General features: G+C 42.3%; 1 protein-coding gene across 1 annotated transcript in view; it reads left to right on the forward strand.

The window, feature by feature from the left end:
* Positions 1–12,637: 12,637 nt before the first annotated feature.
* The window catches only part of ZNF407 (zinc finger protein 407), a 349,254-nt gene continuing 335,265 nt past the window's right edge, over positions 12,638–26,626 (forward strand). The window contains exon 1 of the mRNA XM_049830283.1: positions 12,638–12,732. The gene's annotated coding sequence lies outside the window, so the exon portion shown is untranslated. The remainder of the gene's footprint in view (positions 12,733–26,626) is intronic.

Consider the following 26,626-nt stretch of genomic DNA (forward strand, 5'->3'; position numbering starts at 1 on the left):
TGCTGAGTGATGTTACATTTTAGTTTTAAAATTCAGGGCAAAGGAAATTTTTTGCATTTATTTTCTTAAAATGACTTTATTTCTGTTTTGTAGTATCACCATGTTCATGCTGCCTAGCTCGTATTCCAGTTTCTGAATATGAGCAATACACAACACTGTAGTTTCCTCTTAACTACATATAAAATTTCATTATGTAATTGTCTGAAGAAAGATTTGCTATCAAGTTAATCTCTTCCCTGTCCTTCACAGAAGGCTGTAAGTAGGAAATGCAGTACAATTAGCTTGCTGAATTTGATGTGAAGACTTGCCTATGAACTTGCCTATCCATTTATGGGAATAATCACTGAGGTCAATAGAACTGCAATAGTAAATAAACATTTCCAGGTCTGGATTCTGCCTTTTCCCGCCCATTTAGTCCAAATCTGCTCTAACTGTGCTGTAAGCACAGTTTTAGGAATCACTACATAATATGTTTCCTTCATGGGACTTTCTTTTTGTACAATAGAAAAAAGTTTTTGTAAACATCTGTTCCAGCCAAAGTCTGTCATCAGAAGGGCATTTTTCCACCCAATTAGCAACTGGTTGTTGTTAATAACTTTTAAAGTGTCAGTTTACATTGTTCCAATTATCAAAAGCAAATGATGTATTTTGAAATGAAAACAAACAATAGTTGAGAGCTCTGTTTGCTGTTTAGTCAAAACACCTAGTGCAAATCACACAATTCAAATCTGTATTTTTTTAATTTCAAAATGTGATTTTTACGATAACACATAGTTAATTCATGCAACCGAAACAACTGAACCAGCTTTAACCAAAACCTTAGTAGTGTTATCCCTACTGCTAAAACAAATTACATGACTTAAATTACAGAAAGTAGTTGCTATCCTTCTTTTCTCTCCTGCTATCTCCCTGCAAGAATAAAGGTGACTGAGAGCATAAGGTGTGGATGTGGAGTCTGTAGAAGGGAATGTTGTGCCACAGGTAACTTGTACGAACAGCTGATGCGAAAAGTTATCAGGGTAAAAGCCTTGGCTGAATTACAAAACATAAATAAACAAACCTCTGATTTTTAGTAGCTCCCCTGCAAACCCTAGGAGCTGGACGAAAAAGTAGCCGGCCTTTTAAGAGATCTGGGAGCAATAATAATCCCGGATACTTGGGTTTCAAATCAGGTTCTCGATAAACACCCATTTTCAGACTTACCGGGGGCTGTGAGGCTCTCACAGTTCAGCTGTAAGAGCTGAGCACGGCCGATGGCTGCTGACATGTTCAAGGGCAAAAGGAGGACCCAGCTCAGTCTCTCGCTCATGTTGGCTCTGCGGACCGCACAACCGCAGTCTACATTTTGGTGCCCATTCCAAGAGAGAGGACTCCAAGACAAGACAAGGACCAAGCTTCCAAGATCAGAAAACTCCAGTTTGCACATCATCAATTTGCAGATCAAGTCCTCTGCAGTCTCGCAGCTCCCTTCACCTGCTGAAACCATTTCGGAACCGGCACGGTAAGGAACGCTGCAGGGGAGAGCACTCCAGCGCCTGCACGGGACTCGGGGCAGGTTGGTCCGTGCTTAAAAGCTATTATTCCACAAAGGTAAACGACTAAATTTTGCTAAAGTATTTGAAGACATACGATTGACGTAAAACATTATTTGCAATCTCCTGTTTTGCAGTGGCTTTACAAAGTGGCTTCAAGCATCGTTGAAAGAAACAGCTACTCATAAATATGACCTTTTTGGCAGAGGAGTAAAAATCTTGGTGAGGTGGTGGAGGTGGCAGATTTCCTCATGAAAGAGGTATGGAGGCTGTGTCTCTAGGAATCTAACCACTCTGAAAATCACTATAATCCATGTTGTCTAAGGCTTCTACAACATTAAGAAGCGCAACTGAAGGTGGGATTACGTTACGTGTAGTTTTTTCTGTTGCTCTTTGGAACGCCAAATAAAATACAGTCCACAAAGACAGCATCGTTTTATAAGCATAGGCACTGTCAGAGCTGTGCACTGAAATAAGGTTCTGCTCTGAAATAGCCACTTACTGTCAAGTTAAAACCATGTGTGTGAAACAGTGGGAGCAATGAATTATGCAGACTATCTTCATGCCTCCTTCAGTCCCAGAAGAGAGAAATAGCAGAAAACTTCAATTTCGGATTCTCCTAGCCATGAAAGAATGCACTGTGGAAGTCACTCCTGCCCACGGGGGTATCCAGAATTACTCTTTCCCTCTCAGATCAAGCCAGGGCACCCACCAGTTATCCTGTCTTTTCCTTTTTTTTTTTTTTATGTTGTGCAGTATCTCATCAGCCTTTAAAAAAAAAAAAAAAGTGTGCATTTTTCTAGGGTCTGTACTGTTATATACCATTTCTCGCAATGTTACTTCTTGGTTGCATTAACAGCTATTTGTTGCCCCAGTAAGTTAAAGATAACTCTAAAATAATACTGTTAGAAATAGGATTCAAGTTCACTTCTAGTTGTTAGCCTTATTCTAGATGTGCCATATTCCATGTCAGAACATATTAGACATTCTCAAGTCCTGAACAACTAACTACAGAAATCATATGCACACTTTATGTGTGTACATATGCATATGCATGTATGTAGCTATGTATATATACGTACACTTACAAGATCTAATCCTGACATTTTATTAAAAAAAATTTCTTGTTTATACTGATTGAAGTTTTTCTTATTAACGGTTGAATAATGGCTTTTTGTTTGGGCCAATTTATGTGCAAAACTAGAAATGCTACGATATGTTTATTAGCACAGTTTACACAAAGTCACAGAAAAGGGACACCAAAAAGGTGACTTTTCAGTGTAAATTGGACTGGTTCTAGACTAATTTTTATACTGTGATACAAGTATATTGATAATGTGTGTTTACTTCAGGGCACCTCTTCACAGTGAAACCTAAGTACTGTTTGTTTCACACATCATGTTCTGTATAATCAGGTAAGAGGATGCTTTGCTGATTAAACCCACCCAGGTAGTACGAAAACAACTTTGTGGGGATGTCCAACAGCAGCATCTATACCTTTGAGATATTGATTCAGATAGCAAGATTTGGATGCCTAATGCCACAGGGGACATCCTATGGTACCTGAGAAAAATGCCTAGAGGATGACAGACACAACTCAAGCCCTGTGTGAACACCGCCAGTGGAGCGGCAGCCGGCCAAACGCAGCACCCCAGAGCACCTCTGATAGCACTAGGTGCCTATACCTAGTGGGTCAATGTCTGCCTGTCTCCCTGGTACGTCGTCCCAAGTCTTCCCTCCTGTAAGTCGTACAACGACGTAGGGAATCAAATGCGCAAGGGTGGGATCGTATTTTCCTACTGATTATTAGTGTGAAAGAAGAAACTGGAACATTTTAATTTCCATTTAAAATCAGCAGGCTTAAGTGTGAAAGTTGCTTTTTTATGTTAGATAAACACAGTTTTTAATCCTTAAGCAATGTCTCAAAAGAGAAGGTTAAAAAAAGTGACAGTCAACTAAAATCATAGAGAATGAGTAAAATAATAAAGTGATGACAATAGAAGCTGAAGGTGTAGAGAGATGACCAGCCTCCTGAGACTACGAACTAATCAGGTCACCATCTGCTTAGCCCATGAAAATGGAAGATTATGCTTACTCGCATAGTTATGGTTTTCCTTTCCAGTAACATTACTCCCAAGAAGCTTGACTTTGATTCCTGCTAGTCATTCCTCTCAGAATACGGCATTTAGCTTGTTTGACAAAACGCCGTAAAATGCCTTGCTAGTAAAGGATATCCATAGTCTGTGTTTGGACAGGGAAGATTGTGCAACTGTGCCTTTACCGGTGACACAGGAGCCCGCGCCGCGGTCCCCTTGTTCCTGCTGGAAAATTCCACCTGCAAGTAATGTGTAAAGTTGAAATACCGATGCGTGAAAAAAGCCCCGAACAAAGTCTTCTCATTTCATGGATCTCGTGTGGTCTCCCTGGCTCATCTCCATATTGCTCATCACTAGGGTGTGAGGGGTGCCTGTGCGTGCAAAACTCATGTATGGGTAAGTGAACGTAAGTGCACACCCGTGTTCTCGCCTACCTCCAGAGTCTGTCCCCTCTGCTAACCAAAACGCTCACTGCCAGCTATTTTGCACCATGGGATTCTCTAAGATCCTAAAAATCATTTGTCGTTTCTCACCCCTTCTCCTTTTCACTTGCTTTCTCAAATATATCTGTTTTTAGAAGGCTCCTTCTCTAGAAAGATGCTGACTCTGGAATTGGTCAGAACTGCAGACGGTACCATAGTTTTGGTGCAAGTTACTCTTACAGGGGAAAAAGTGTGGTACTTCACCAATACTTATCGCCCCAATGTCAAGCTTAATTGATTTTCAAATGTATACCTTGTATCACAGAATCGCAGAGTATCTAGAGTTGGAATGGACCCATAAGGATCATTGAGTCCAACTCCGTATGTGTCCATATGCGTCAGTATTTTGAGCTGCAGACACATCATATCCTTTAAGAGGTAAATCATTATATAAATATTTTAAGCATAATTATATGAATAGAAAAATATGAACAGTTCCTTGTTAATAGAGTGTATTTTTGTCTATTTAGTTAGCTCTACTGCCAAATATTTCAGCGATCTTCTCACTTGCATTCTTCGGCAACATGTATGAAGAACACCTTCTCATCAGAGGTCATTTTGACAAACAGGTATGTAGTAAATGCTCTTCCTGCCATACTGCTACATTAGATTACATAAAAATAGAGCAGGAAATTCAAACTGACCTGCTAACAATTCAAGCACGGTGGTGTACAATTTTGCAAGCTCTTTGCTGATTTTTTTCAACTGAGGTAGTATGAGTTTGAAACAGGTGTGAATCTTCTTTCTCAAGTCACTTAGAAGTCATTTGGATATTTCCACTACTTTCTAAGGAGATAAGTGAAAGAGCCACTGACTGTTGTAATGGGGCTTTCCAGCCCTGCCTGAGGATCAGCAGTTCCTGCAAAGCTTTTCAGCTAATTCTGCAACTCACACGGAGTGAATTGTTTGAGATGGAGGACGATGGAGGTGGTTTCTAGTTACTATATCTACTCTCAGAGTTATAAAAATTGCAAATACTATCTGAAAGCATGCTTGTGTTTTGCTGTATAATTCCTCCCAGGTTCTTTGTGTGAAACTTGCTATGTTCACTTACTCCTCAAGGCAGGAACGACAGCTGTGTTTTTTTGTGGACTTAAATGAAATAGATGTGTAAAAGTGCTTGCAAAAACATAACTAGGCATTGAATTTGGATTCTATTTGCTAAGAAACTTTACGCTTGCGAGGGGAAAAAAACCCAAACAAACCCTTGCTTAAGCTTCAAAGTACACACTGCACAAGGTGCATCCTGACAGCAAAGAAAAATGGTCATGTTCCTCACCTGATGAGCGTTTGAGAACTTCAGTGTATAACTAGGAAATTCTTCCCATAAAGCTGACAGTTTACACACGTTCTTACTTCAGCAGATGTAGCTCCCACAGGACTTGGATATATGTGCCAGGTGGATAAGATGCTGACTTAGTGAAGACTAAAAATAAGGATTAAATCTGTATTTCATGTAGCGTGACTATCTTTGCAAGTTCTTATCTGATCTGATACTGCATTAAATCTTAAAGTTAATGTATTGATGCATAATGTACCAGACTTGATGTTTATGTTTGAGACATTTGTCTTTCACGAACTTGCTTTGTGGGTTTGTGAGAGATTAATTATACAGTGGCAGAGCTGTAAATACTGGCAAGCTGGACATCTTCACACATAACAGATAATACAGGGTAATAAATTAATCTCTTTCATTTTACTGCAATTAATTACCTTTTTATTAAAAAAACCCACAGTACAACAACAACAAATCCTTGGAGTCTTGGCATTGTCAGCTTCCAGACAGACTTCTATAGAGCTGTAGTTAAAAGAAACCAGACGTTGTGTATGCATGCGTGAATAATACTGATGTTGTTACCTGTCTCAAAATCATTTTGGTGATCTCTCACTGTGAAATAACATGAAGTACCAGCCAATTGCATGTTCCCCGTCCTTTAGATGCAGTTACAATTTTATTTTTTTATTATTATTTTTTTAAAATCTGTAAGAATAATTCAATCATGCTAGCCATGTCTTTTTATTTGTGGAGCCTGTGATGGAAAAGGACTTCACTGCAAGGTTCAAGCAAACGACTTGAACTTCACTCACAGATTTAACTGCAAGGTTCAAGCAAACAATTTATTTGAACTTCACTTACAGACTTAACAGGCCACTATTGCAGGTTTTGCAGATACAATGGAGGAATGCACTATTGCAATTTTTTAAGGCAAGAGTAGTACACTATTAGAACCACAAGCAAGTCACGGACGACCACAACCACGCCCACACACGTGTTTACAAACTTAAAGCATAAACAATATTCATTTACCCCTCCAGGTAAGGACTCTCAATGCCAGGGAAGCTACCTCAACCTGCGTCCCCATCAAGGGTGGGAAGGGTTTCCTTTCACAAGCCAACTGTATAGTTGGAGAAGCGAGTCCCCCATTTCCAACCCGAATCTTAAAGAGTTTTTATCCCGACTTGTGGAATGGTGCGTATGACTGTGTCTGAGTGGATTATGTCATATGCCTAAACAGATTATGTATATCTGAGTGGAGTTTCCTCTTATCTAGCCTTTGTTGATCTGTGATTGTTTAAATATACAAGGTTGTAATTTGAAACTGAAGCCGAACCCCTACAGGTTTTGAGTTTTTTTACCTTGCTTCCTCAGGCAACTGAACAGTGGTTGGATTGAGACTCAGGGCATACTATTTGTTAAGGGATTTCAAGGCTCAGTTCAGGTTTGGGTTCTTTGAATGGTGCAGCCACCACCCTGTTTAGTTTAGGGTTTATCAGAAAACCCAGGGCTAAGCTGTCAACACCGCTCCCCGGGAGTGAGTCGTCTCTGCAGAGAGACAGGGCCTCAAGGCAACCCAAGGCTGGGTCACTTTTGTAACCCCCCATGAGTCGCCTGTGTGCACTAGGCACGGTGAAACTTGTTTGTGAACCATGAGCTGGACAATGCACACAAAGCCAAAGGGGATTTTTTTTTTTTTTTTTTAACTTAAAATTGAAACTGTAATCTCTGTAATAGAAACTGGAAAATATTCAATGTGACACACTCCTGTCATGCAGTCTTCTGGTGTGAAGAAACAAGTGGTGGCAGAACCCTCATAGGAATTTAATGTAAGTTTGTATCACTCTTTTTCTACACTTAGAAATTCAAGAGTTAGTACTGCTTTACTCATCTCCTGTGCATTATTGCCTTCCTGACAAGACAGCAAATTCTGGACGCAGGGTTAACATCACTGATTTGGCAGCAACCCTGACATTCCAGCAAGGGCTTCAAATGATACAGTTTCATTTAATCACAGTGGAAGCACCAACAAGTTCTGGCAAGTACATCCTTTCTCAAGCCATTTTTGGGGGGTTCTGGATACTGAAAGTTAATTATATAGTCCACTTTCTATGGAAAAGCAGTGGAATGAAAGAAAATACATTTTAAACAAACAAACAAACAGACCCATGATGAAGAGATATTGTGCTAGCTTCATTTTGGGTGAGCAGCCTAGCAATGACAGTCTGCTGCCTTTGCCAAGTTGTCCCTATAACGTGTGCACAGAATCATACGGGCCCAGGAAAAATAACTTAATCTTCACATGCAGTTCTCTCTGGGTGGTGGTCTATCTTAAAATGGGATTTTCTAAATGGAACAGCCTGAAGACTTCAAAGGCAGTGTCCAAGGGTCAAAAATCTGGTTGTCTGATTCAAGTAACCTCAGTATTTGGCAGCAAGGAAAAAAAACAATGAGAGATCTGATTTATTGGTACACTCATATTGATGTTTGTATCTAGAAAGCCACATCCACAGAAACATAAGTGATGTCACTCGTTCGCATGTTTTGTATTGTGTATGCAAAAAAATTTTAATTGTTTGTGCTTATATACAATTGCTTTATATGACCATTTATTACTATTTGTTTTTTGTGATATTGACTACTGTGGTATTGAGCAGATAGCTGGTTGACTACTCTTCTAGATTTTACATATCATAATTTTTATGTGCTCCTCTTACCGCTTCTCAGCCATACTGTAACTTGGCTTTAGAGGAACACAACTCAGGATTATTCAGTATCTGATTAAAGATCACGTCTAATGCCTCACGTGCCTCTGTGAAGAAACCTCTCGGTGCACATGTAGATATCCACGGCTCCCGTGCTTCTGTGTTGCAGGTTTCAAGGATCTGCTGTGCAGCCATTTGCAGGATCGGCACTTTATAAAGATAAATACACTCTAGTGGTAGCTTCTCAGGCTGTCAGTCCAAGTTTCAGAACATCACATCATAATTTTGCAAGAAAAAAAGAGATGACTTTGAAAAGTCCACCTAAATATTGCCCTTGCTTTGCAACAGGGAAGGTTTTTTTTTTTTTTTTTAAGCTACAATTAGGTCTTCAGTTACCCAAATATAAAAGCAGAAAGGATAAATGTTAAGCCTGTAGGAATTCAGCTTCACTTCTCCTAAGGCACACGCTGTGTTCCTGGCATTTGGAAATGAGACTGCATGATCCACCAAGGTGGAACAACTCCAGTTGTTTCATTTCTTCAAAAGCTGAACAGAAAGCCTGTAAAGGTACTGGCAACGGCAGGCCCTGATGATGCATCTCCTGGGCCAAACAAAGGATTTGCAGGCACCCTTACTCTTTTGTTAGAATTCATGACTCTAATAGCCTTAGGATATGGGAAGAAACTTCAAGCATAATCTTGGTTTTTTTTCAAATTCTTGCAACTTCTACATGCAAACTTAAACTGCTATAAATAGTATTTTTAATTGTAAAAAACTACTTTCTTCTCACGCAGCTGCTTGAAAACTTCCTTTTTCTAGATTTTATGAAATTATAAGAAATTCAAACAGATCCCGTCCACGCATTCATTAAAGCCTGTGTGCATTCTTTCTCACTTTTCTCAAACATTTGCATTGCAGTTGTGATAATAGGAAAAGCTGGGAAACCACATAATTTTTATCACATTTTTGTTTGTTTGCATAAGGTTCTCCACATCACAACGGAAAAATTTAACAGTGAGCCAGTGAGCATTTTGTTTACGTGAAAAACGGGTAACTCTTTGTACTTCAGACAGGTTACTTGGCACAATTGGGCTGCGAACCCACAGGACAACGCGATGTGAGTAAGAAGGTGCAACCTTTAATGGAAGAGCGAGCGCGGGTGCCACAGGCAGCGTGACCTTGCTGGCACGTCACGGCACAAAGGCGCAGTCAGGCCCTGACGCGGCCGCACCGCCTCTGCTTTCCGGAGGCTGCGGATCCAGGCTGAGTGGAGGCTGGCAGGCTGGCCCTCCATCCCTTTTTACGCGAGGAGCGGTGGGATCTGTCACAGCAGCTTGGTTCTTTCCTCAGTGTCTGCCCCACGGCGGTTTCCCACAAACCCACAACAGCACGGGTTCACTTAAGGGAACCAGAAGGGAGCAGGGAGACCCTTTTGTTCAGTCACGAGATAAGATTCCACCCAATAATTCATGCACTGAATTAAAAAGAAAAAAAAAAACCAAACCCAAAGCAGAGGAAAAACATTTAGTCCCACTTTTCAACTGGAAGAAAAGCCACCGCTTGGTAAGGCTTTTCAAAGGTTGTCTTTTCTATGGGGGAAAAAAAAATTTGCATTAAAAAAGGGAAGGTATATATGTATATATATGCATAGGTAATTGACATTTAAAAAGTTCCTGGTGTTTACATCCTAATTATTCTGCTTCATGTTTTCTTATGGGTGTAATTACATTGTCAGAATAAAGATAAAGATAGATGCAGCTTTTCTTCAAAAGCTTGCTACTCTGGAAAAAAGTAATGGCAACTAAGAAACTCTTATGGACAATACTGTCGACTGCTTGACTATCCTATAGATGCTCGGCAGTGTCCTTTGGAGGGCCTGTCAGACACATTACCTACATGACCATTGTCAAGTCATGGGGTTATTTTTTTAAACAAATTTGATGTGCAAGAAAACCTGTAATTCAGAGTTGGCAAATATGAGTATTGTGACTGCCTTCATCCCGCTAAATGACTGATGTCTGGTAGTAATAATCACAAAGCTGTGTGTGTTTCCTGTATGTGAACAAACATGGAATATTAAGTAGGAAAGGTAGATAGAGTATTAAGTTACACAGCTAAGTAAGAGCTGGTACTACTCTTTAAATGAGTAATATTTCTAGTGCAATCAATATTTTGGTGCAGAAGAAATATAGCAACAGCAGAATCATTCCTAATGTCATATTCTGTTAGAAGATAAATACAGTCCATGTTTACAGTCCATTTATAAACTAATCTATTAAACAATTAATGCTTTACCAATTCATCATTGACTTATTCAGTTTGCATTTTAATATATTTTAATCAGTATGTTTCAGAACAAAGAACAAGCATTTAAATTTTCAGCATGACTTTAAAATTATGTACATAATACCTAAACCAGATCATTAAATGTAGGTATGCCTGTAAACATTTAATAAATAGAGCTTAAAATTACAAAATTTGATTATTTTTGTTACAGATATAATTTTTATTAATAGCGATTCTGCCTTAATTGTTGCTTCTACTGTACCAACGGCTCCCTCTTCAGGCTATTCCTAAAAAATGTTGCCTCTCTTAATTTCCTGTTAGAAATAAGTTCAATTTACAAAACTCCAGCTCCCATGATCATGCCTCCTCCCTCAGTAAGCAGATGATGAAAGAACTGATGGACCAGGCATGCTGACCTGGATACTACAAATATTTAAACACAGGTGCTCCTTGAGGCACAGACCTACAAAAATTCTTAGGCATATGAAAGGAATCTGTAAACCACAGAGAAACTGAGCTTGAGGGACATCAAAAACTTGTTTTACCCATCTTCCTATGCTGAAAAATATCAAGAACAATCCGATTGATCTTAACTGCCAATGGTTTCTGTAGTCTCTCGATAACCTATTAAAGTTCTTAAATGTCCTCATAAAGGCACATGTATACGTAACCGAAGATATCTTTATGACAAATTAATGAGTCTTCCTCTGTGTAGATTTGTTATTATACAGAGAACAATTAAAATATGTACTATAACCCCTAGGTACTGGGCAGACAAGGAGATATCCTTCTCTAGGCTACATTCTGTGCGATGCTTTACCTACTGATACTCAATGTTTTGAACTCTGTTCATTCATTTCAATCTTTACCAAGAGTCTGTTCATTCATCTGGGTTCTCCATTTCCACTCGATGAATGGCTCAGGCCGCAGTGACTGCTTTGTCCTCAAACCATTCTTAAGTCTTCACAGCCCACTCCAGAACTGGCAATGCTGTGTCGTAAGGCTAGCGCATTAGCCAGTGACTAACTGGCTAAATGAAACTGTAAGTGGTCAGGCCTAATTAGTAAGCCTGAATGTGCCTTTATATACACCGCATGACTGGAAAAAGTCAGTGGACTCCAAGCACATTCACAATGGTGCATTCTCTCCTCCTGACGCCCCCTGTGCAACGGCCTTGAAGTATGCTAAATGCTGTTTAATGAAGATACTCCACCTACTAGTATCTACTTCTACTAGAGTAGAAGATAGTACTCTACTAAAAAATACTGTGCAACCAGAACATAAAGGTAAACCCGCTTTTTCAAAATCGTAAGCGGCTGTGGAAAAGAAAGCGCATTCCACCAGACATCAATAGACTCTTTAGATCGCACTTCTTCAATTTCGATACTATACTGATCACGCAACTTAAGAAAGGGGGATAGAACGTGAAGTGTTTCAGCATTACGGCTTCCTTGTGAGCTTACAAAACATAGAATGTTTTACAAATTGCCCCCCCCCCCCCCCCCGGCCTTATTCAGCTGTTTCCCTTCTGAACTGCATCCTCTGAAAAATACTGACAGTACAGCTTGACGTTTGTATCGCCTTCAGGTGACACCCTCCGCGAATGACTTAACGTGCGCTGTCTCTTCTACTTCCTTCCCCCTCCTCCAAAACACCTATCCCACGGATGAGCGCCGGCTCTCCCGCCGCTGCCCAGGCCGAGCGGGGCTACACAACGCAAATTTATTGCGGGTACGCCCCTGCCCGAACCTGTAACCGGGCAGTCCGGCCCCGGGAGCTGCCCAGGCGGAGGCCGCCCGTCCCCACGGCTCTGCCCGGCGCCAGCGAAGGTGCCGTTTTCAGCGCTCCGAACGGCCGCGTCCGCCGACTCCCGCCAGGGCCGCCCGGGGCCCGCAGCTCGGGCCTCACAGGCACGCACGCCCTCAGCCGGGAGGGTCGCCGCCAACGCCGGGTGAGCCCTCGCGGCTCCCCTCCTTCCCTCAGCACCGTGGAACCCGTCTCCCGGGCCCTCCCCGGCGAGAGAACCGGGCGGCAGCAGCAGGAGACGGGTGAGCCCGCGGGCTCCCGCCGCCGCCGCCGCCGCGCCCGTCCCGGCCGAGGGAAAATGGCGGCCGCGCCCGCCCCGCGCGGCGGCCGTTGGGCGCAGCCCCTCGCGCCCGCGGCGGCACGCGAGGCCCCGCGCTCGGGCAGCGCCTCACCGGCTCCCGCCCCGGCGCCGCGTCACGTGAGCCGGCCTCGCCCGCCTCCCGCCCCGCGCGCCTCGCGCTGGGCGTGACGCAAAAAACGGCGAAATCTACGGCGCGCCACTTGTGACCAAGATCATCACAAGCGGAGGCGGACGGCTCCCCCCGCGCGGTAAGCGTTGCCGGACGGGAGGCGGCCGCTCGGCCCCCCCCGCTCAGCGGCGCGGGGCGGGCTGCCGCTTCGGACCCTGGCGGGGAGGCTTATGGGGCCGGGGGGGCCGCGGCCGGTCGGCGGCCGGGCCGGTGTCTCCCCTCGGGCTTTTTGGGCCTCTGTGCTACCGTCGTTTTTTTTTTTTTTTTTTTTTTTTCTGGTGCGGGCGGGCGGGCGGCCGGCCAGCCGCGCTCCGCCGAGCCAATCCCGTCCCTCGTTCCCTCCCCCCCTGCCCGCCCAGTGGCCGGGGCGCCGAGGGCGGGAAGAACGCCCCGAGCCCCCATTGGCTGCCTCAGCTGCCTCCCGCCTACCCCCCCCCCCTTTCTCCCCGGGCCGCGACTCTTCCCTTCCGCTCCGCCGCCGGCGGGGGGGGGCCGGGGGGGGGGGGAGAGGAGAGGAGAGGAGAGAGCGGCGGGTAGCTGGGGCGCGCGCCTCGGCCGGTTGCGTTGCGGCTGGCGCGTGCTGCGGGGGCCCCTTCTTCCCCCCCACACTCCGCCAACCCCACCCCGCAGCCGGTCTCGCCAGCCAGGGCCGCTGCGCATGCGCGGGCCGTGAGTCCCGTTGGGGCTGTGGCGGCGGCCGTAGCGGCGGCGGCGGCGGCGGCGGCCTGTACCGGGCGGGACAGTGAGGGGAAACGGGCGGCGGGCGCTTGGCCTCGTCACCTGGTTCCCCGCGGGGACGGTAGCGGGCAACGGCCCTGCGCGGCGGCGAGTCCCGCCTGTGCGTGAGGGGCCGTCGGGGCGGTGTCTGCGCAGGCGCAGCGGCGTGGGGGGTGGGAGGTTGGGGCGGGTGGTCAGGGTGTGCCGTACCCCACCCGGGGCCGTGAGCCCCCCGCAGCCAGAAAGACGTGACCTGTGGCTTGGTCCAGCTCGACCTTGACTGCTTTTTGTTGCTCGACACCCCTCCCCCTCCCCCTTTTTCTTACTTTCCCGAAGGTTGTTGTAGTTTTAGCGTGGATGAGCTTGAGAAGGCGTGCGGTTGGCAGTGAGTGGCAACGCGTGTGACTGCAGGAGCTTTGTAAGCAGTTCTTGCAAGGGGTAAAAAAAACCCCAGCTGTAACCGTTTTCCCTTTACTCTGCTGAAATCTCCGAACAGAGCAGTCCCTGAGTCGCCATCGCCTTCTGCGCTCCCACGGTCTTGTGATTATCAGCATTGGTTTGTCGTCTCTAGGGTGTTAGCGGACTTTCAGAGGACCTGTCAGATCGCAGTGAGGAAAGCGAGCTGCCATAAATACCGTAACAGTTCTTAAATACATTTCTGAAGAGGTGTGCATCTCCAGTGGAAAAGATCGTTAAACCAAAACTAACTGTTTTAGGTGGCCTTTGAGGGACAAGTTATCATCTTGCTTAATATGACTTGTTCCAGCAGGTTTCCTGTTGCTCCTTCAAATAATTGGTGTGGCCTGTGAACCGCAATGTTCATCTTAAATGTAGCATTAGTTAAAGAGAAAGAAAAGGAAAAAGCGTTTTGTCTGTGATCCGTATGCTGTAGCTATTGGTGACCTCAGAATTTGCATAGTTCTAGTTTTCGTGTACCCTCTTTGTGTAGTTGTCTTGATGCAGACTTGCAAGACCTTGGGTTTGTCGTGTATTCATGTTCATCTGTATCGTACTAAGCGTGATGGTAACACCTAGGGAGTAGTAAATAATGGGAATCCAAAAGTGCAAGGGTAATAGTGGCAGGAGTGATTTGCTGATGGTGCAAAACAGTAATAGACTAACGTATAATTTAAACATTGGATGTAATTCGCTGTGATTCTTACCTTAATAATCTAAAGGTGTGGCCTGCAAAGACTATAAATTTTCTTTTACCATTCCTATATCAGAACATAAGTAATCAAGATGTTTGCATGAGGCTGGAGCTTTGGATGTTGGGATCTATATTTTTCCCAGGTCACACCACTTCATGAAAGATGAAGACAATTACAGGCTTCGGTTTGGTCTCTCTTGCAATCTCCTAGACTATTCGCAGCAAGTTACATTCATCATAGAAGTAACATTACAGTCATTCCACCCTTATTTCATAAATTATTTCAGCATGGACATATAATCAGATTGTAGCTTTTATATATAAAATATGAAGCCTGGTAGTAATTGTATAATCCATACATTTTAAAAAAAGTCAAATGCACTGATGTGACAGCATGATGATGGACTGTGACTTTTTCAGTATGTTCAAACATGTCAGTTTTATTAGCATTTTGGGAAACGTAACTCAAACGACCTGAGTTAAATCCTTTACTATCATTCCTCTGTAGGAACTATTGTATAGTAACAGCATCAAAGATTTCTAATTTGTTTGCATGAAAGTTTTCTTAGAAACTTTTTTAAAACTTAAGCTGTGTTGTCTCCTTTTATAGAAGAATATTACTTGGAGAAAGAGTGTGTGTGAAGCAGATGTCAGTCGCAATACTCTGTTAAAATCAACCTTCTGTAATGAAGAACAGCATTTTTTTTTGGTGTTAGTGTGCACGACATTAAGAAAAACGTAGGTTCGCGTAGCCTAATTGTTGTTTTGGGTTTTTTTTTTAATCTTTTGAATGTATACAGACTTGTGGTTTTGTGCATAAGCTAAAATTTACAGACAGATTGGCATATGAAATGTGCTTGAACTGGAATTGTTGAGCGACTCCTACATTTGAATTTCCTACGATGGTTTAGAATTTAAATATTCTCTTTCTTGGGGAGACAAAAAGGCTGCACTGGATGGATGATCCCATCACTCAAATAAAAGCATTGTTTTAAGATACGTCTGGTCTAGTCATTCATTCAAATTAATGCCACAGTGTTATGGCACATGTTAAAATTACTGTGTTCACGTTTTAGATTGCAAATCTTGGAGTATAGGTTATTCTTTTGAAAGCACATCCTGAAAATGGCTTGGGTTGGGGAAGACAAGATGATGTGATTCAACAGATGTAGTGGTTGCTATTCTTTCAGTGACCTTTTTTTGTTGTTGTTGTTTTTTTTTAAACGAGGGTTGCAGTGATGGGGAAAGAATAGCTGCTCCGTTGTTCACAAAACTAGCCACAAGGCATAGTGGTCGCTATTCTGTGCTTTGTAGGAGTCAAACAGAAAAGGTACTTCCATTTTGACAGATTAATAGTCAGCAGCCGGCCAGCGGAGCGCTCTTGGTTGTTCTTCTACCCCAGAAAGGTATTGTTTTGCGTTGGCCTTGCTAGCTCGGGGTAGCCCTGCCGCCGCTGCCTACGGTGCAGCTGCATACAGTGCCCGGCCAGCAGCAGCACAGGCGTGGAAGGAAGCGCTGCTCCCCCCAGGAGGTGACTTGGGGTGGAATGAGCAGAACGAATGACAACCGTGCGTGTAGGAGGTGAGCAGTGTGCTTCAGTGCTGATGCTCAGTGGTAGTAAGAGGCATAGGATTTAACTGTGGGTGTCTTGGAGAGAATGAATTAGGAGTAGGGCTGCGCGAGAGGTGGCATTGCAGACCACTTAAATGTTGCCTGGCCCAGGGTGTCAAAATGCATGTGACATCTCTCTGACAATGTCAGAGTGGTTTAATCTTTGGTTTGTCTGCCTTTGCAGCAGATGTTCTTACAGCATTATACAAAAGCGTATGAAAGTTTAAATGAAATACACCTATACCTACTTTTCTTGTGAACTGGGTACTTTTTAAATTTTTGTCATTTCAGCCTGTGCTAAGACATAAGCTCAAAGTGTCCTGTGTTCTGGTTTCAGCTGGGATAGAGTTAACTGTCTTCCTGGTAGCTGGTACAGTGCTGTGTTTTGAGTTCAGTATGGAAGAATGTTGGTAACACTGATGTTTTCAGTTGTTGCTAAGTAGTGTTCAGAGTAAAGTCAAGGATTTTTCAGCTTCTCATGCTCAGCCAGCGAGAAAGCTGGAGAGACACAAGAAGTTGGCACAGGACACAGCCAGGGGACCTGACCCAAACCGGCCAACGGTGTATTCCGTACCGTGGGACGTCACATCTAGTGTATAAACTGGGGGGAGTGGGGGCGGGGGATTGCCGCTCCAGGACTAGCTGGGTGTCGATCGGCAGGTGGTGAGCAATTGCACTGCACATCATTTGTACATTACAATCCTTTTATTATTGCTATTGTCTTTTTATTAGTGTTATCTTTATTAGTTTCTTCTTTTCTGTTCTATTAAACTCCTCTTATCTCAACCCACGAGTTTCACTTCTTTTCCTGATTTTCTCCCCCATCCCACTGGTGGGGGGGCGGGGGGGCAGTGAGTGAGCGGCTGCGTGGTGCTTAGTTGCTGGCTGGGGTTAAACCACAACACCTGTATGTATAAAACCAGTGAAGAAGCAAAAACTGTAAAGATGCCGTTCTTTGTAATCTCTAATTTCTCACCTGCAGAAATTCCAAAGGCATCTTTTGCTTAGCAGAAAGAAGTTGTACATTTAAAACAGGGGAACCATACCCGCTTTCCTGCTCTGTAACTCTGAATTCTGGTGATCCTGTTTCTGCCATCTGCCAGTGAAAGGTCTGTAGTTACAGAAGAGCCTATGGCCCATTCTAGGTGTTTATGTTAAATATACATGGAAGTTTTCTTAAGAACTTTACTTAATTTCAGTTCTTCAACATGTGAAGATGGAAGAAAGTTGTGTCCCAAACTTCTAAAGCGGCAGCAATCTACAGCTTTAGAGCAGAAAGAAGTCTAGTTACCTTCTTTCCTCAATGTGAAAAGGAAAATTACAGTAAGTGCTAGCCAATTCACATGGTTCTTCACAAAGAAATAACCCAAGTGCCATTTACAAAACGAGCAGTGATGATGTTCCAAACGTAAAATGCTTGTTTGTGTGACTCATGACTGCTTTCCAGTCCTGCATTAGCAGAGTTGTTGACTGCTGACTTTTTTGCTTTGTGTTTGCTTGTTTTACAGCAGGCTGACCTTTTTTCTGAGTAGCCTGGCCTGCTACTGAACTACTGTCTGGAACAGTATGGGTTGTGTTTAACTGGGCTAGGAGGCTATGAATGTTCTTAGTTTCCTTTAGTCCTTAGTGGTACAGGCATAAATTTTAATTGCCTCTGCCCTTCTGAGTCTGAAAATACAAGCCGTTGTATGTGTGCGTGGCATATGTAATGGCCAAGGAGGAGGCATGGAGAGTAGTTAGGGTATGCAGTATTTCACTGTCTAGGTCTGGATGTATACGTGTCTATAGACGAAGCATATATGTAGGTGCTTTTCTGTCTGGTATTTCTTTGTCTCATTGTAGTTAAAAAGAAAGTTTCTTGCTGTCCATAACCCTATCTTTGGTATTTCAAAAGTCTCTCTCAAAATATAGGTACAAAGATTTAAAAAAATACATATAAATGTTAAAATTCACTGCAATTACAAGGTGTAACAAAACTCATCCAAATAGTAACACTAGGTCATCATTTTATAAAGAAATCGTTGTTTTGTGTGAAACTTTTATTATGGAATCCATACAGTTACGTGGTATGCAAATTTTTTCTGTAGGAAACATACCAGCAGGAAGTTTCAAAAGTGTGGAGGTCCTGTCAATAATTCTAATTTACGCAGAGACGGAAACAGCCTGTCCTGGTGCCATTTGGATGGCCGGCCTTAAGAGCTCTGGTATGGCTTTATGCTTGCGTACATGTGAGTTTTCAGGCAGGTTTTCCAGCTTGGGCTTGCTCTGGAAGAGCCTGTGGCCTGCGCCTGTTTCCATTCGGTGGGTTAGTGGTCGGGTTTGTTTGCTTTTGGTCAGTTCGTAGAACACGTTTGCTATAAACATGTGCTATAAATGTATGAGATAGTTCACCCAGAGCTGGTTTTCAGACACGCCTTAGCCCGAGGAGACTTGCTTACTTTACCTGTACTGGTGATACGCAGCACGTTGTCACCGCCCACTTCTGCGCTGGAGGGAAAAGCGTGAACAGGGGCGAACTAGTGGTCTCGGTTCACGCGAGGAAATATCAGACTCGCTGCTCAGGTGCTGCCTGAGGGGTTTGGTGCCTCTGGAAAGCACTGTGCTGGCTCTAACGTGTGTGCTGCAGCCGAGCCGCACGCCTGCTGTATGCCCAGAGCTCGCTGGAAGCACCGGGTTCCCTGCTCGCGTCCTGCACCCGCGCGGGAAATCCCACGTGGCCAAAAAGCCTCAGATTTCCTGGTGCGTGGGGTGCGGGCAGTAAGTGCAAGGCTTCTGTGGAGCGTATCTTGATGTTCATGTGATAGTCAGTATACATGCCCATTTTTCTCCCCAAGAACCGTGGCATAGAAATACAGCTCTTTTGCATTTTGCAATCGCATGTGGCTTGTTAACAAGTAGAAATAAATGCCTGTTGCATGCTTGTCTTCCACTCAATGTTTAAGTGAAATCATATTTAAGTTGGATTGTTCCAAGTACTTGGGGAAAGGATAGCAAACACGAGAAATTCAATAAAGGCAAAACGTTGCTGTCTCCTGGTTCCTTGCTGTGTAACACACCTTCTGCAGCATTGTATTGACATTGGATTTGGGACACTGGACATGCAGCAAGGACAGAAGTGATCCTTGTGTTTTGTTTTCTGTTTGATTTGTGACTTTTGTCTCCTTCACTTCCCATTTTCAATGACAGTGAAGTAAAGGCTGTTTCTTTTCATGCTCCCTATGTGAGGCAAACCTAGATTTATTTTACTCTTTAAAGGGAAGGGGGTTCTTGCCTTATGTCATATAAATTGTTAATAGGATATACATTTCTGAAAAGTCAAAATGGAAAAATAAAAAATCTAAAAGCATCCATAAGCTGCAGCTTGATTGTTTTAGTAGCTCCAAAATAAAGTGCAATGAAAACTAAAAATTACTAGCTTAGTATGTGTATCCTTTACTGGGTACAGCCTGATTGTTATAAGTCAGAGCTAATTTTTTTTTTTTTTTTTTTGGATTGGATCCAGTGCAAGCATATCATCTAAGTTCAAAGATACAGAACATAAAAATGTTTTCTGGATGTTGTCTTCAAAATCTGCCAACTTCTTTTCTATTGTTTTGAGTTTTATTGGTACAACAATGGACTGATTTGAATTGCATTTGTTTTTTTCTCCCTGTTGTTCGCATTTTCATTTTAAATTATTTACAAGTCTGAGGCTTGAAGATGAGAGCCTAATGAATGCTTTTAAAAATAAAACCTTCTTCTTTAAGCATGTTATGCTTCATGTTTTGAATTTATAACACAAGCCTTAATGAATAGTTTCCTAGTTACTCTCATCTTAGAATTTATGAGCTGTCCTATTTACAAGTTTTACCTATACAATGGAAAGATAATTCCTGTTTACCTTAAATGAACTGTTCTTGTTAACAAGCTTAAACTGCTAATTAGGGGTAATATGGCAATAAATACTATGTCAAACCTTTTAACAATGCTAAGATGCAATATTTATTTTTTGGGCTTTTTCCTGTTGTATTCCATGTAAGAATACAGAGTGTTGTGGTTTTTTATATCTCATACACATATCGGGTTAATAAAAAGTATTTCAGGGAAAAACTGGAAGCAGCTTCACTTCTGTCCTGCATTTAGGATGATATGTTGGTGCCCGCATACTGTAATGTTGCTATAAGCCTCGTTGTTGCAAGGCTTCAGGTAGATGGCAGACATATGAAAGAACCCTGTTGACTTCATGTATATGTGTATGTGGTGTTTTGTTAACAGTTAAGTTATTCTGCTGAAAAAAATAGTAGGACTAGCTAGCAGTAGGTGCTTTGTTTTGAGTGTACATTAATGTAATTTAATCAGGAAGGAAAGAAAACCTGGGACTAGAATTTGATGTCATTTACCTGACTATAAATCGGAATATCTCCATTTAGTTTAACAGAATTTTTTCAATTTGTGTCAAAATGATCAAAATCGGAACCTGACACAAGCTTTCCATCTCATGATTTGTGTGTACAAACCCAAAGAAATAAAATTGGATTTTATTCTTTTGTGTCCAAATCTTACCCCAAAAAACAGAGGTTGTTTTTTGAGCAGAGGTTTTGTAATACAGTGTTGTTACTTGTTGGTACCAGGAACTTTGCAGATGTGTTGTATGAAAAAAATTTTTTTAGTTGTTTCTCATTCGATGTTGTCAAAGCTACAGACTTGTGAATTTGAGAGCCATTCTAAATCTAGGTAGCTTGAAAATTCTTGAGAAGTATCTCTGACTTCTCTGTGTGTGCCCCTGATGATACCTGGAGAGGGCTGTATGTAGGTTTTGTTCCCCGTCTGATTTTCTTTGTGTCACCCAAGCAGTTTGCAATCGGGATGGCAAGCTGAGGAAGGAAGGAGAGGAAGAGACTGAAGAGAAAGTTGACGTAGGTCTGACGTTGGAGGTGTCCCTTCTGCTGCTCTGAAGCAGACATCTGATGAGGCGTAAGGAGCTCCTTCCCTCAAAACCCAAGAAGCCTTGGGCACAAGGTTATTGGGTACAGTAGACAGCTGTTCAGAGAGGACAAGTAAAAACCTGACAATGCCTTTTGCTAGCTCTTCAGTTTCTGTTTCCAGGTAAAGAACATCCTGAGCTTTGTAGGCGGAGGTTGACTTGCAGGAATACCTCCTCTTTTTCTTCGTTCACATTATCATGACTTTAGATGTTGCTGGTATCAATAAAGTGTATTTTGAAGTATAGTATTGAATAAACTTTTTTTTTTTATGTCAGAGAATGGGTACCTTTGTATTTTATATGCAAAGGGTGTTTACCCTGTCAGATTTCTGAGGAGGCAGAATCCAAGCAGAGGTGGTGCATTACACCAGCTACTTGCTATAGATGGAGAAGCAGGCCAGCTTTCGGGCACACCAGCCTGTCTTCAAATCTGCTACTGATACCAAGATAATGAAAATACACTTGAAATGAAAACAAAGTTAATCTCTGAGGTTTATACTTAAACGTGGCATGGAAGTACAGGAATATAAAGAGTGTGTCTTTTAATGGGGTCAAATAATAATTTATACGTTTGTTCTAAGTGCTCAAAGGTCATTAGACTTGTAATTAAAGAGTTTAGGGTGACACCTAATCTAACTGGCAGCGCTGAGAAAACTTTGGTTGATGTCACTGCGGCCACGTTTTCATTTTGATTTTATTTTTTAATTATTTTGCATCCCTGTAAGTTATGTTCCTAAGCTCAATGGTATCTGTTTTGGGAGAGGAGAAATACTTTACATAATTGTTATGGTTTAACCCCAGCCAGCAACTAAGCACCATGCAGCGGCTCACTCACTCCCCTCCGCCGCCCCGTGGGATGGGGGAGAGAATCAGAAAAAAAGTAAAACTCATGGGTTGAGAGAAGAGCAGCTTAACAGAACAGAAAAGAAGAAACAGAAATAGAACAGAAGAAAAAAAGAAGAAAAAGAAATAATGATAGTAATAACAATACGAAATTACAATAATAATAACAAAAGGATGGGAATATACAAAACAAGTGATGCACAATGCTGTTGCTCGCTACCCACTAACCAATGCCCAGTTAGTTCCTGAGCGACAATCCTCCCAGGCCAACTCCCCCCAGTTTATATACTGTGCATGATACCACATGGTAGGGAATTCCCTGTTGGCCAGTCTGGGTCAGCTGCCCTGGCTGTGTCCCCTCCCAACTTCTTGTGCCCCTCCAGCCTTCTTGCTGGCTGGGCATGAGAAGCTGAAAAATCCTTGACTTTAGTCTAAACACTACTGAGCAACAACTGAAAGCATCAGTGTGTTATCAACATTCTTTTCATACTGAACCAGCTACTAGGAAAACAATTAACTCTATCCCAGCTGAAACCAGGACAATAATATTTAAATTTTGTTTGAATAAACCACCTAGATAGAAAGTACAGAAAAAAAAATGGCATATTCCCTAAGATAAAATTGCAGTAGGAATTTTGCTTTATAAAAGAAGATGTTCATAGTGCTGGAGTTGTCTAAACCATCAGAATTGCCAAGCATAAATAATTACATAATTTCACACTTTCCAGTGAAGTCAGACCCTGATTAAGAAGTTGACAGCCTGAGAGAGTCCGCTCTTTGACAGTGATGTCTGTATTCCCTAAATTTGTAGAGACTGCATCTGGGAAAACAAGCTGAACTTTAAACCCTTTACTTTGAATCATAGAATCATAAAATCATTTAGGTTGGAAAAGACCTTCAAGATCATCGAGTCCAACTGTCATCCGTGCCCACTAAACCATGTTATGGAGTATCCCGTCTACGTGCTTTTTGAATACCTCCAGGGATGGTGACTCAACCACTTCCCTGGGCAGCCTCTCAGTAAAGAAATTTTTCCTAATATCCAAGAATGAGAACCCTTACTGACAAAGGGAGAATATTTTCTTAAAAAGTTTTCATACTTTAAATGCAAAGATATTTCAGCTTTTCTGCTTTCAGCTAGCGTAGATTTTGCTGATACCAGGTCTTCTCGCTGTCTTGGTCCTCGCTGTCTTTCAGTATGTTTGATATTCATATTTCTTTTTTATTCCTTCTTCCTTGCTGTGCTTTTTTTCTTCCTTTTCTTAAACAAATAGATAATATGGTAATACGAACTCTAATAGGAAAAAGGCATTGTTTAACTCAGTTGGGGTACTACTAATCCAGTCACCAAATGTAACCATAACACAGCATGCATTTTAATTATTAAATATAATGGAAACTTTGCATTTTAAATCTAGAGCTATAAACCACTTGTTTGAAAGTGCACAGTTCAGCACTATGATTTCAGCTTGTAGTGAATTACAGGGCAGTATTCTTTGATCAGTTATTACAAGTTGAAGATTAGTAGCATTCAGTGTTTGTGTTAATTTTGAGAATACATACAGGAGTCACTGCAGGTCAAACTGAAGCTCAGTTCTGTATATTTTTAATGATTTAGTGAGCTGGCTGGATAATGCAATGTAAAAAAGTATAGATAATACAGTCATGCCAGTCATTCCAAATAGGAGTAATTTAAAGGCACAATTTCAAGACTAGCACTCCCCTAAATTCCAGTACTTTGTAAAATATGCTTTATTGTTAAATGCTGTATTGCTGAGGTTTTGCTTTTAGGTATTTGTTTGTTTGAACACTTCTACAAAGCGCTCCTAATGCTCTTTCAATGTCCTTCCACTAAAGAACAGCTGGCAGGTAGAACAACTAGTAAATATTTTCTTGTGTTTGTTCAATACGTGTTTCTGTAATCAATACATTTTAACCGTAAGTTCTAATAAATATAATGAATTCAAATAGAAATAATCTTACTGTCTCTGCACTTTTTAACATAAAAAATAAAAATATTCTTGGAATGAATGGGGATTTTACTGAATCATTATGAAAACTTACTAATCCCTGTTTGAGGGAACGCAGGCTTGAAGCTCTGCTCTGTTTTCAGAAGTAGGGGATGTCATGTTATCGAGCAGCTCCAGTAGGTTTGGAGGAGGAGGCTTTGTTTAGGTGCCTGCTTCAGGACGCTGGGACAGCTGGCACGCCGTAGGTGCAAGAGCAAGGCTTCTCAGATTCGTGAGAGCTATATAGTACGGTAGTAGCTCCGTGGAGCCAATATCTCCCTTTGTCCAGCTTGCTAGATGTAGCAGCTCTGCTTTTCTGGGTTCAGGACTTGTGCTCGCTGTCTTTCTCCGCCAGCTGAGGAGGCTGTCCCACGTGGCTTGAGCAGGAGCTGGTTTTTTACTTCTCCTCTGTGTATTGTATGCGAGATACCAGTACCTAACTCAGGACTCCAGATCTCGCTTTGTGATCCAGACATTTTAAAGTTTGGCATTGAGCAGTTCGGTAGTGCCTGACGTCCGTGGTGAATACAGACTTAAGTGATTTTGGACTGTTGAATTTTGGGAATTGAGTGCAGATTTTTGTTCCATAAGGCCATCCGAAGCCTTACAGCGTCCTTGTCGCCTGGTTCAGCCTTCTCTTTCCCTTCATCTTTTTCCTATTGGTGATCTGGCAAAAATTCCATAAACTGGTGACTGATTTTACAGTTGCAGCCTTTGCTGTTGAGTCTGGTTGTTTTAAGGATGCGTTTGTCATAGAGCACCAACTTTCTCATTCTTTCTCTTGTTCCTCGCTGTTCGTTTCCACTGCAAATCAAATTACGATATCAAAATAATCATGATATCAATATCTACTAGATCCTTAAAATTCATACTTTGTAGTTCTTTTTGCTCATGTACCTTTTTTGAGCGTGTGGCAGGAGGGTGTGTAAGTAATACCTTTCCACTGTTTTTTTTTTTTTTTTGTGTATATATTTTGGAAATATCCTCTGCTGCCTGTGTGTGCCAGATTAATTTAGTTCAGCAAAGGATCTTCACGTGAAGCCTATTTTTTTCCCTATGATCACTTCCGAGCCTGAATCACGGTGGAGAACCAATGAATTTGTAAATATTACTCATTTGTATTGTTCTGGGAATGGGTTGCAAGCCATGTACATTGGCTTCCTGGACTGTAGTTAAAGAATTGCTAAGGGAGCGCCTTTTCTGATGAATAAAGTTAGTTACAGACTAAATAAAGGCGACGTTTGAACCCAGGGCCTCGGTGGTTTCCTATAAGCGAAGGAGTGTGGCATCCCGGGGGGCATCTCTGGACGTCAGGTCTCTGCCAGCTTCCCTTGCGCCCCTGGGACAGCGGCTGCAGGCGAGCGTGGCTGTTGCTCCTGCCAGCTTGAACAACTCACCAGCTGCATTGCGAGAACCAAAGCGGGGTTTTTCTCCCTTGCTACTTCTTTGTGTTCCTTTCAGACCGTAAAATGGGGACTCTGAAAATGAAGGTACATTTTGCTTCTGTGCTTTTTTGTTGTGCTCTAGGGGAAGGCTGAAAAGAAGATACGGGTAGTAGGCAATAGCCTAGGTTATAGCCTACACCTTAAGGTCATAGGTTGCTTGTCTCTTCTTGCCTTACCGCATGCTTCATTTTGGAATCTACCTTCTTACATGTGAATTGTTTTCCATGCGGTATTAAATAAAGCCCTTTTTATACCCTTTAATCCTTTGGCTTCCATGAGCTTCTGATGTTTTTTGACTGCCTTTATCTTTCTGTTGCATTTTTCATTGCAATAGACGTTGTTCAGTCTCCAGTTCCTGAATTCTCAAGTCCTAGGTCTTTTAATTGGAAGAATCCCCTTTTTACGTGCTATTTTGTCTATTGTTCATTTTTAAGATGTGCTGGCTTGTTTTGTCTTGTCTTCTCTCTGACGCAGATTATGTTAACGCTTCTTGCTGTTCTCACTCATTTTCAATTTGTCCAATTTGTACAGATGACTCCAGGAGATAGCAGTAGCATAGGGAGGTTTTCCTCCCTAGTCTGCCAGCCTGAGCCTGGCCCAGGTCAGCAGGAGCTGGAGGTCAGTACCTGGCACCCATCCACCCAGGAGCTGCGGTGCAGCCAGCGGACCATCTCCCGCCAGTTCCTCGGCGTGGAAGATGGGACTGAATTACAATAGGTGGCCCTTATTTACTGATTTACGTGGCTAAGCATTAAAGTTTTTAGTCTGGTTGCTTTTCTCCCTCTCTGCTCTCACATCCTTTCTTGCCTTCCTCCTGGAATAGATTTTTTTTTTTTTTTTTTTTTTTTTTTTAAATTTGTGAAAGGAAAAGTATACCAACTCTAAGTATGAAGTGAATTTTTACTGCTGAGTTATAAATTCCAAAAACTCGGGGGTTTATAATGGAAACGCTTAGGGGAGAGAGGGGAGGGCATGCTATAATACATATGTAACCTTTTTTCCCTCTCTTTAGTGAATAGGCCGTTTAAACTAAATTAAGTAAAGGATATAAATTCTGTTGTTTCAGTTTTTAATATTTCATGGCTGATTTTATAGATAAAAATTACATTTAACAATAAATATGAAGAAGAATTTATACAGCCTGTTCTAGTTTGATATGGAACAGCAAATCCCATTTCTCTGTAGCTGTAAAGAAAATTCATTATAATGTCTTTGATTGTAAGAGATGGCTTCAT

The sequence above is a fragment of the Accipiter gentilis genome, chromosome 27 (genome assembly GCF_929443795.1).
Source record: "Accipiter gentilis chromosome 27, bAccGen1.1, whole genome shotgun sequence".
In the NCBI taxonomy this organism is placed as follows: domain Eukaryota; kingdom Metazoa; phylum Chordata; class Aves; order Accipitriformes; family Accipitridae; genus Astur; species Astur gentilis.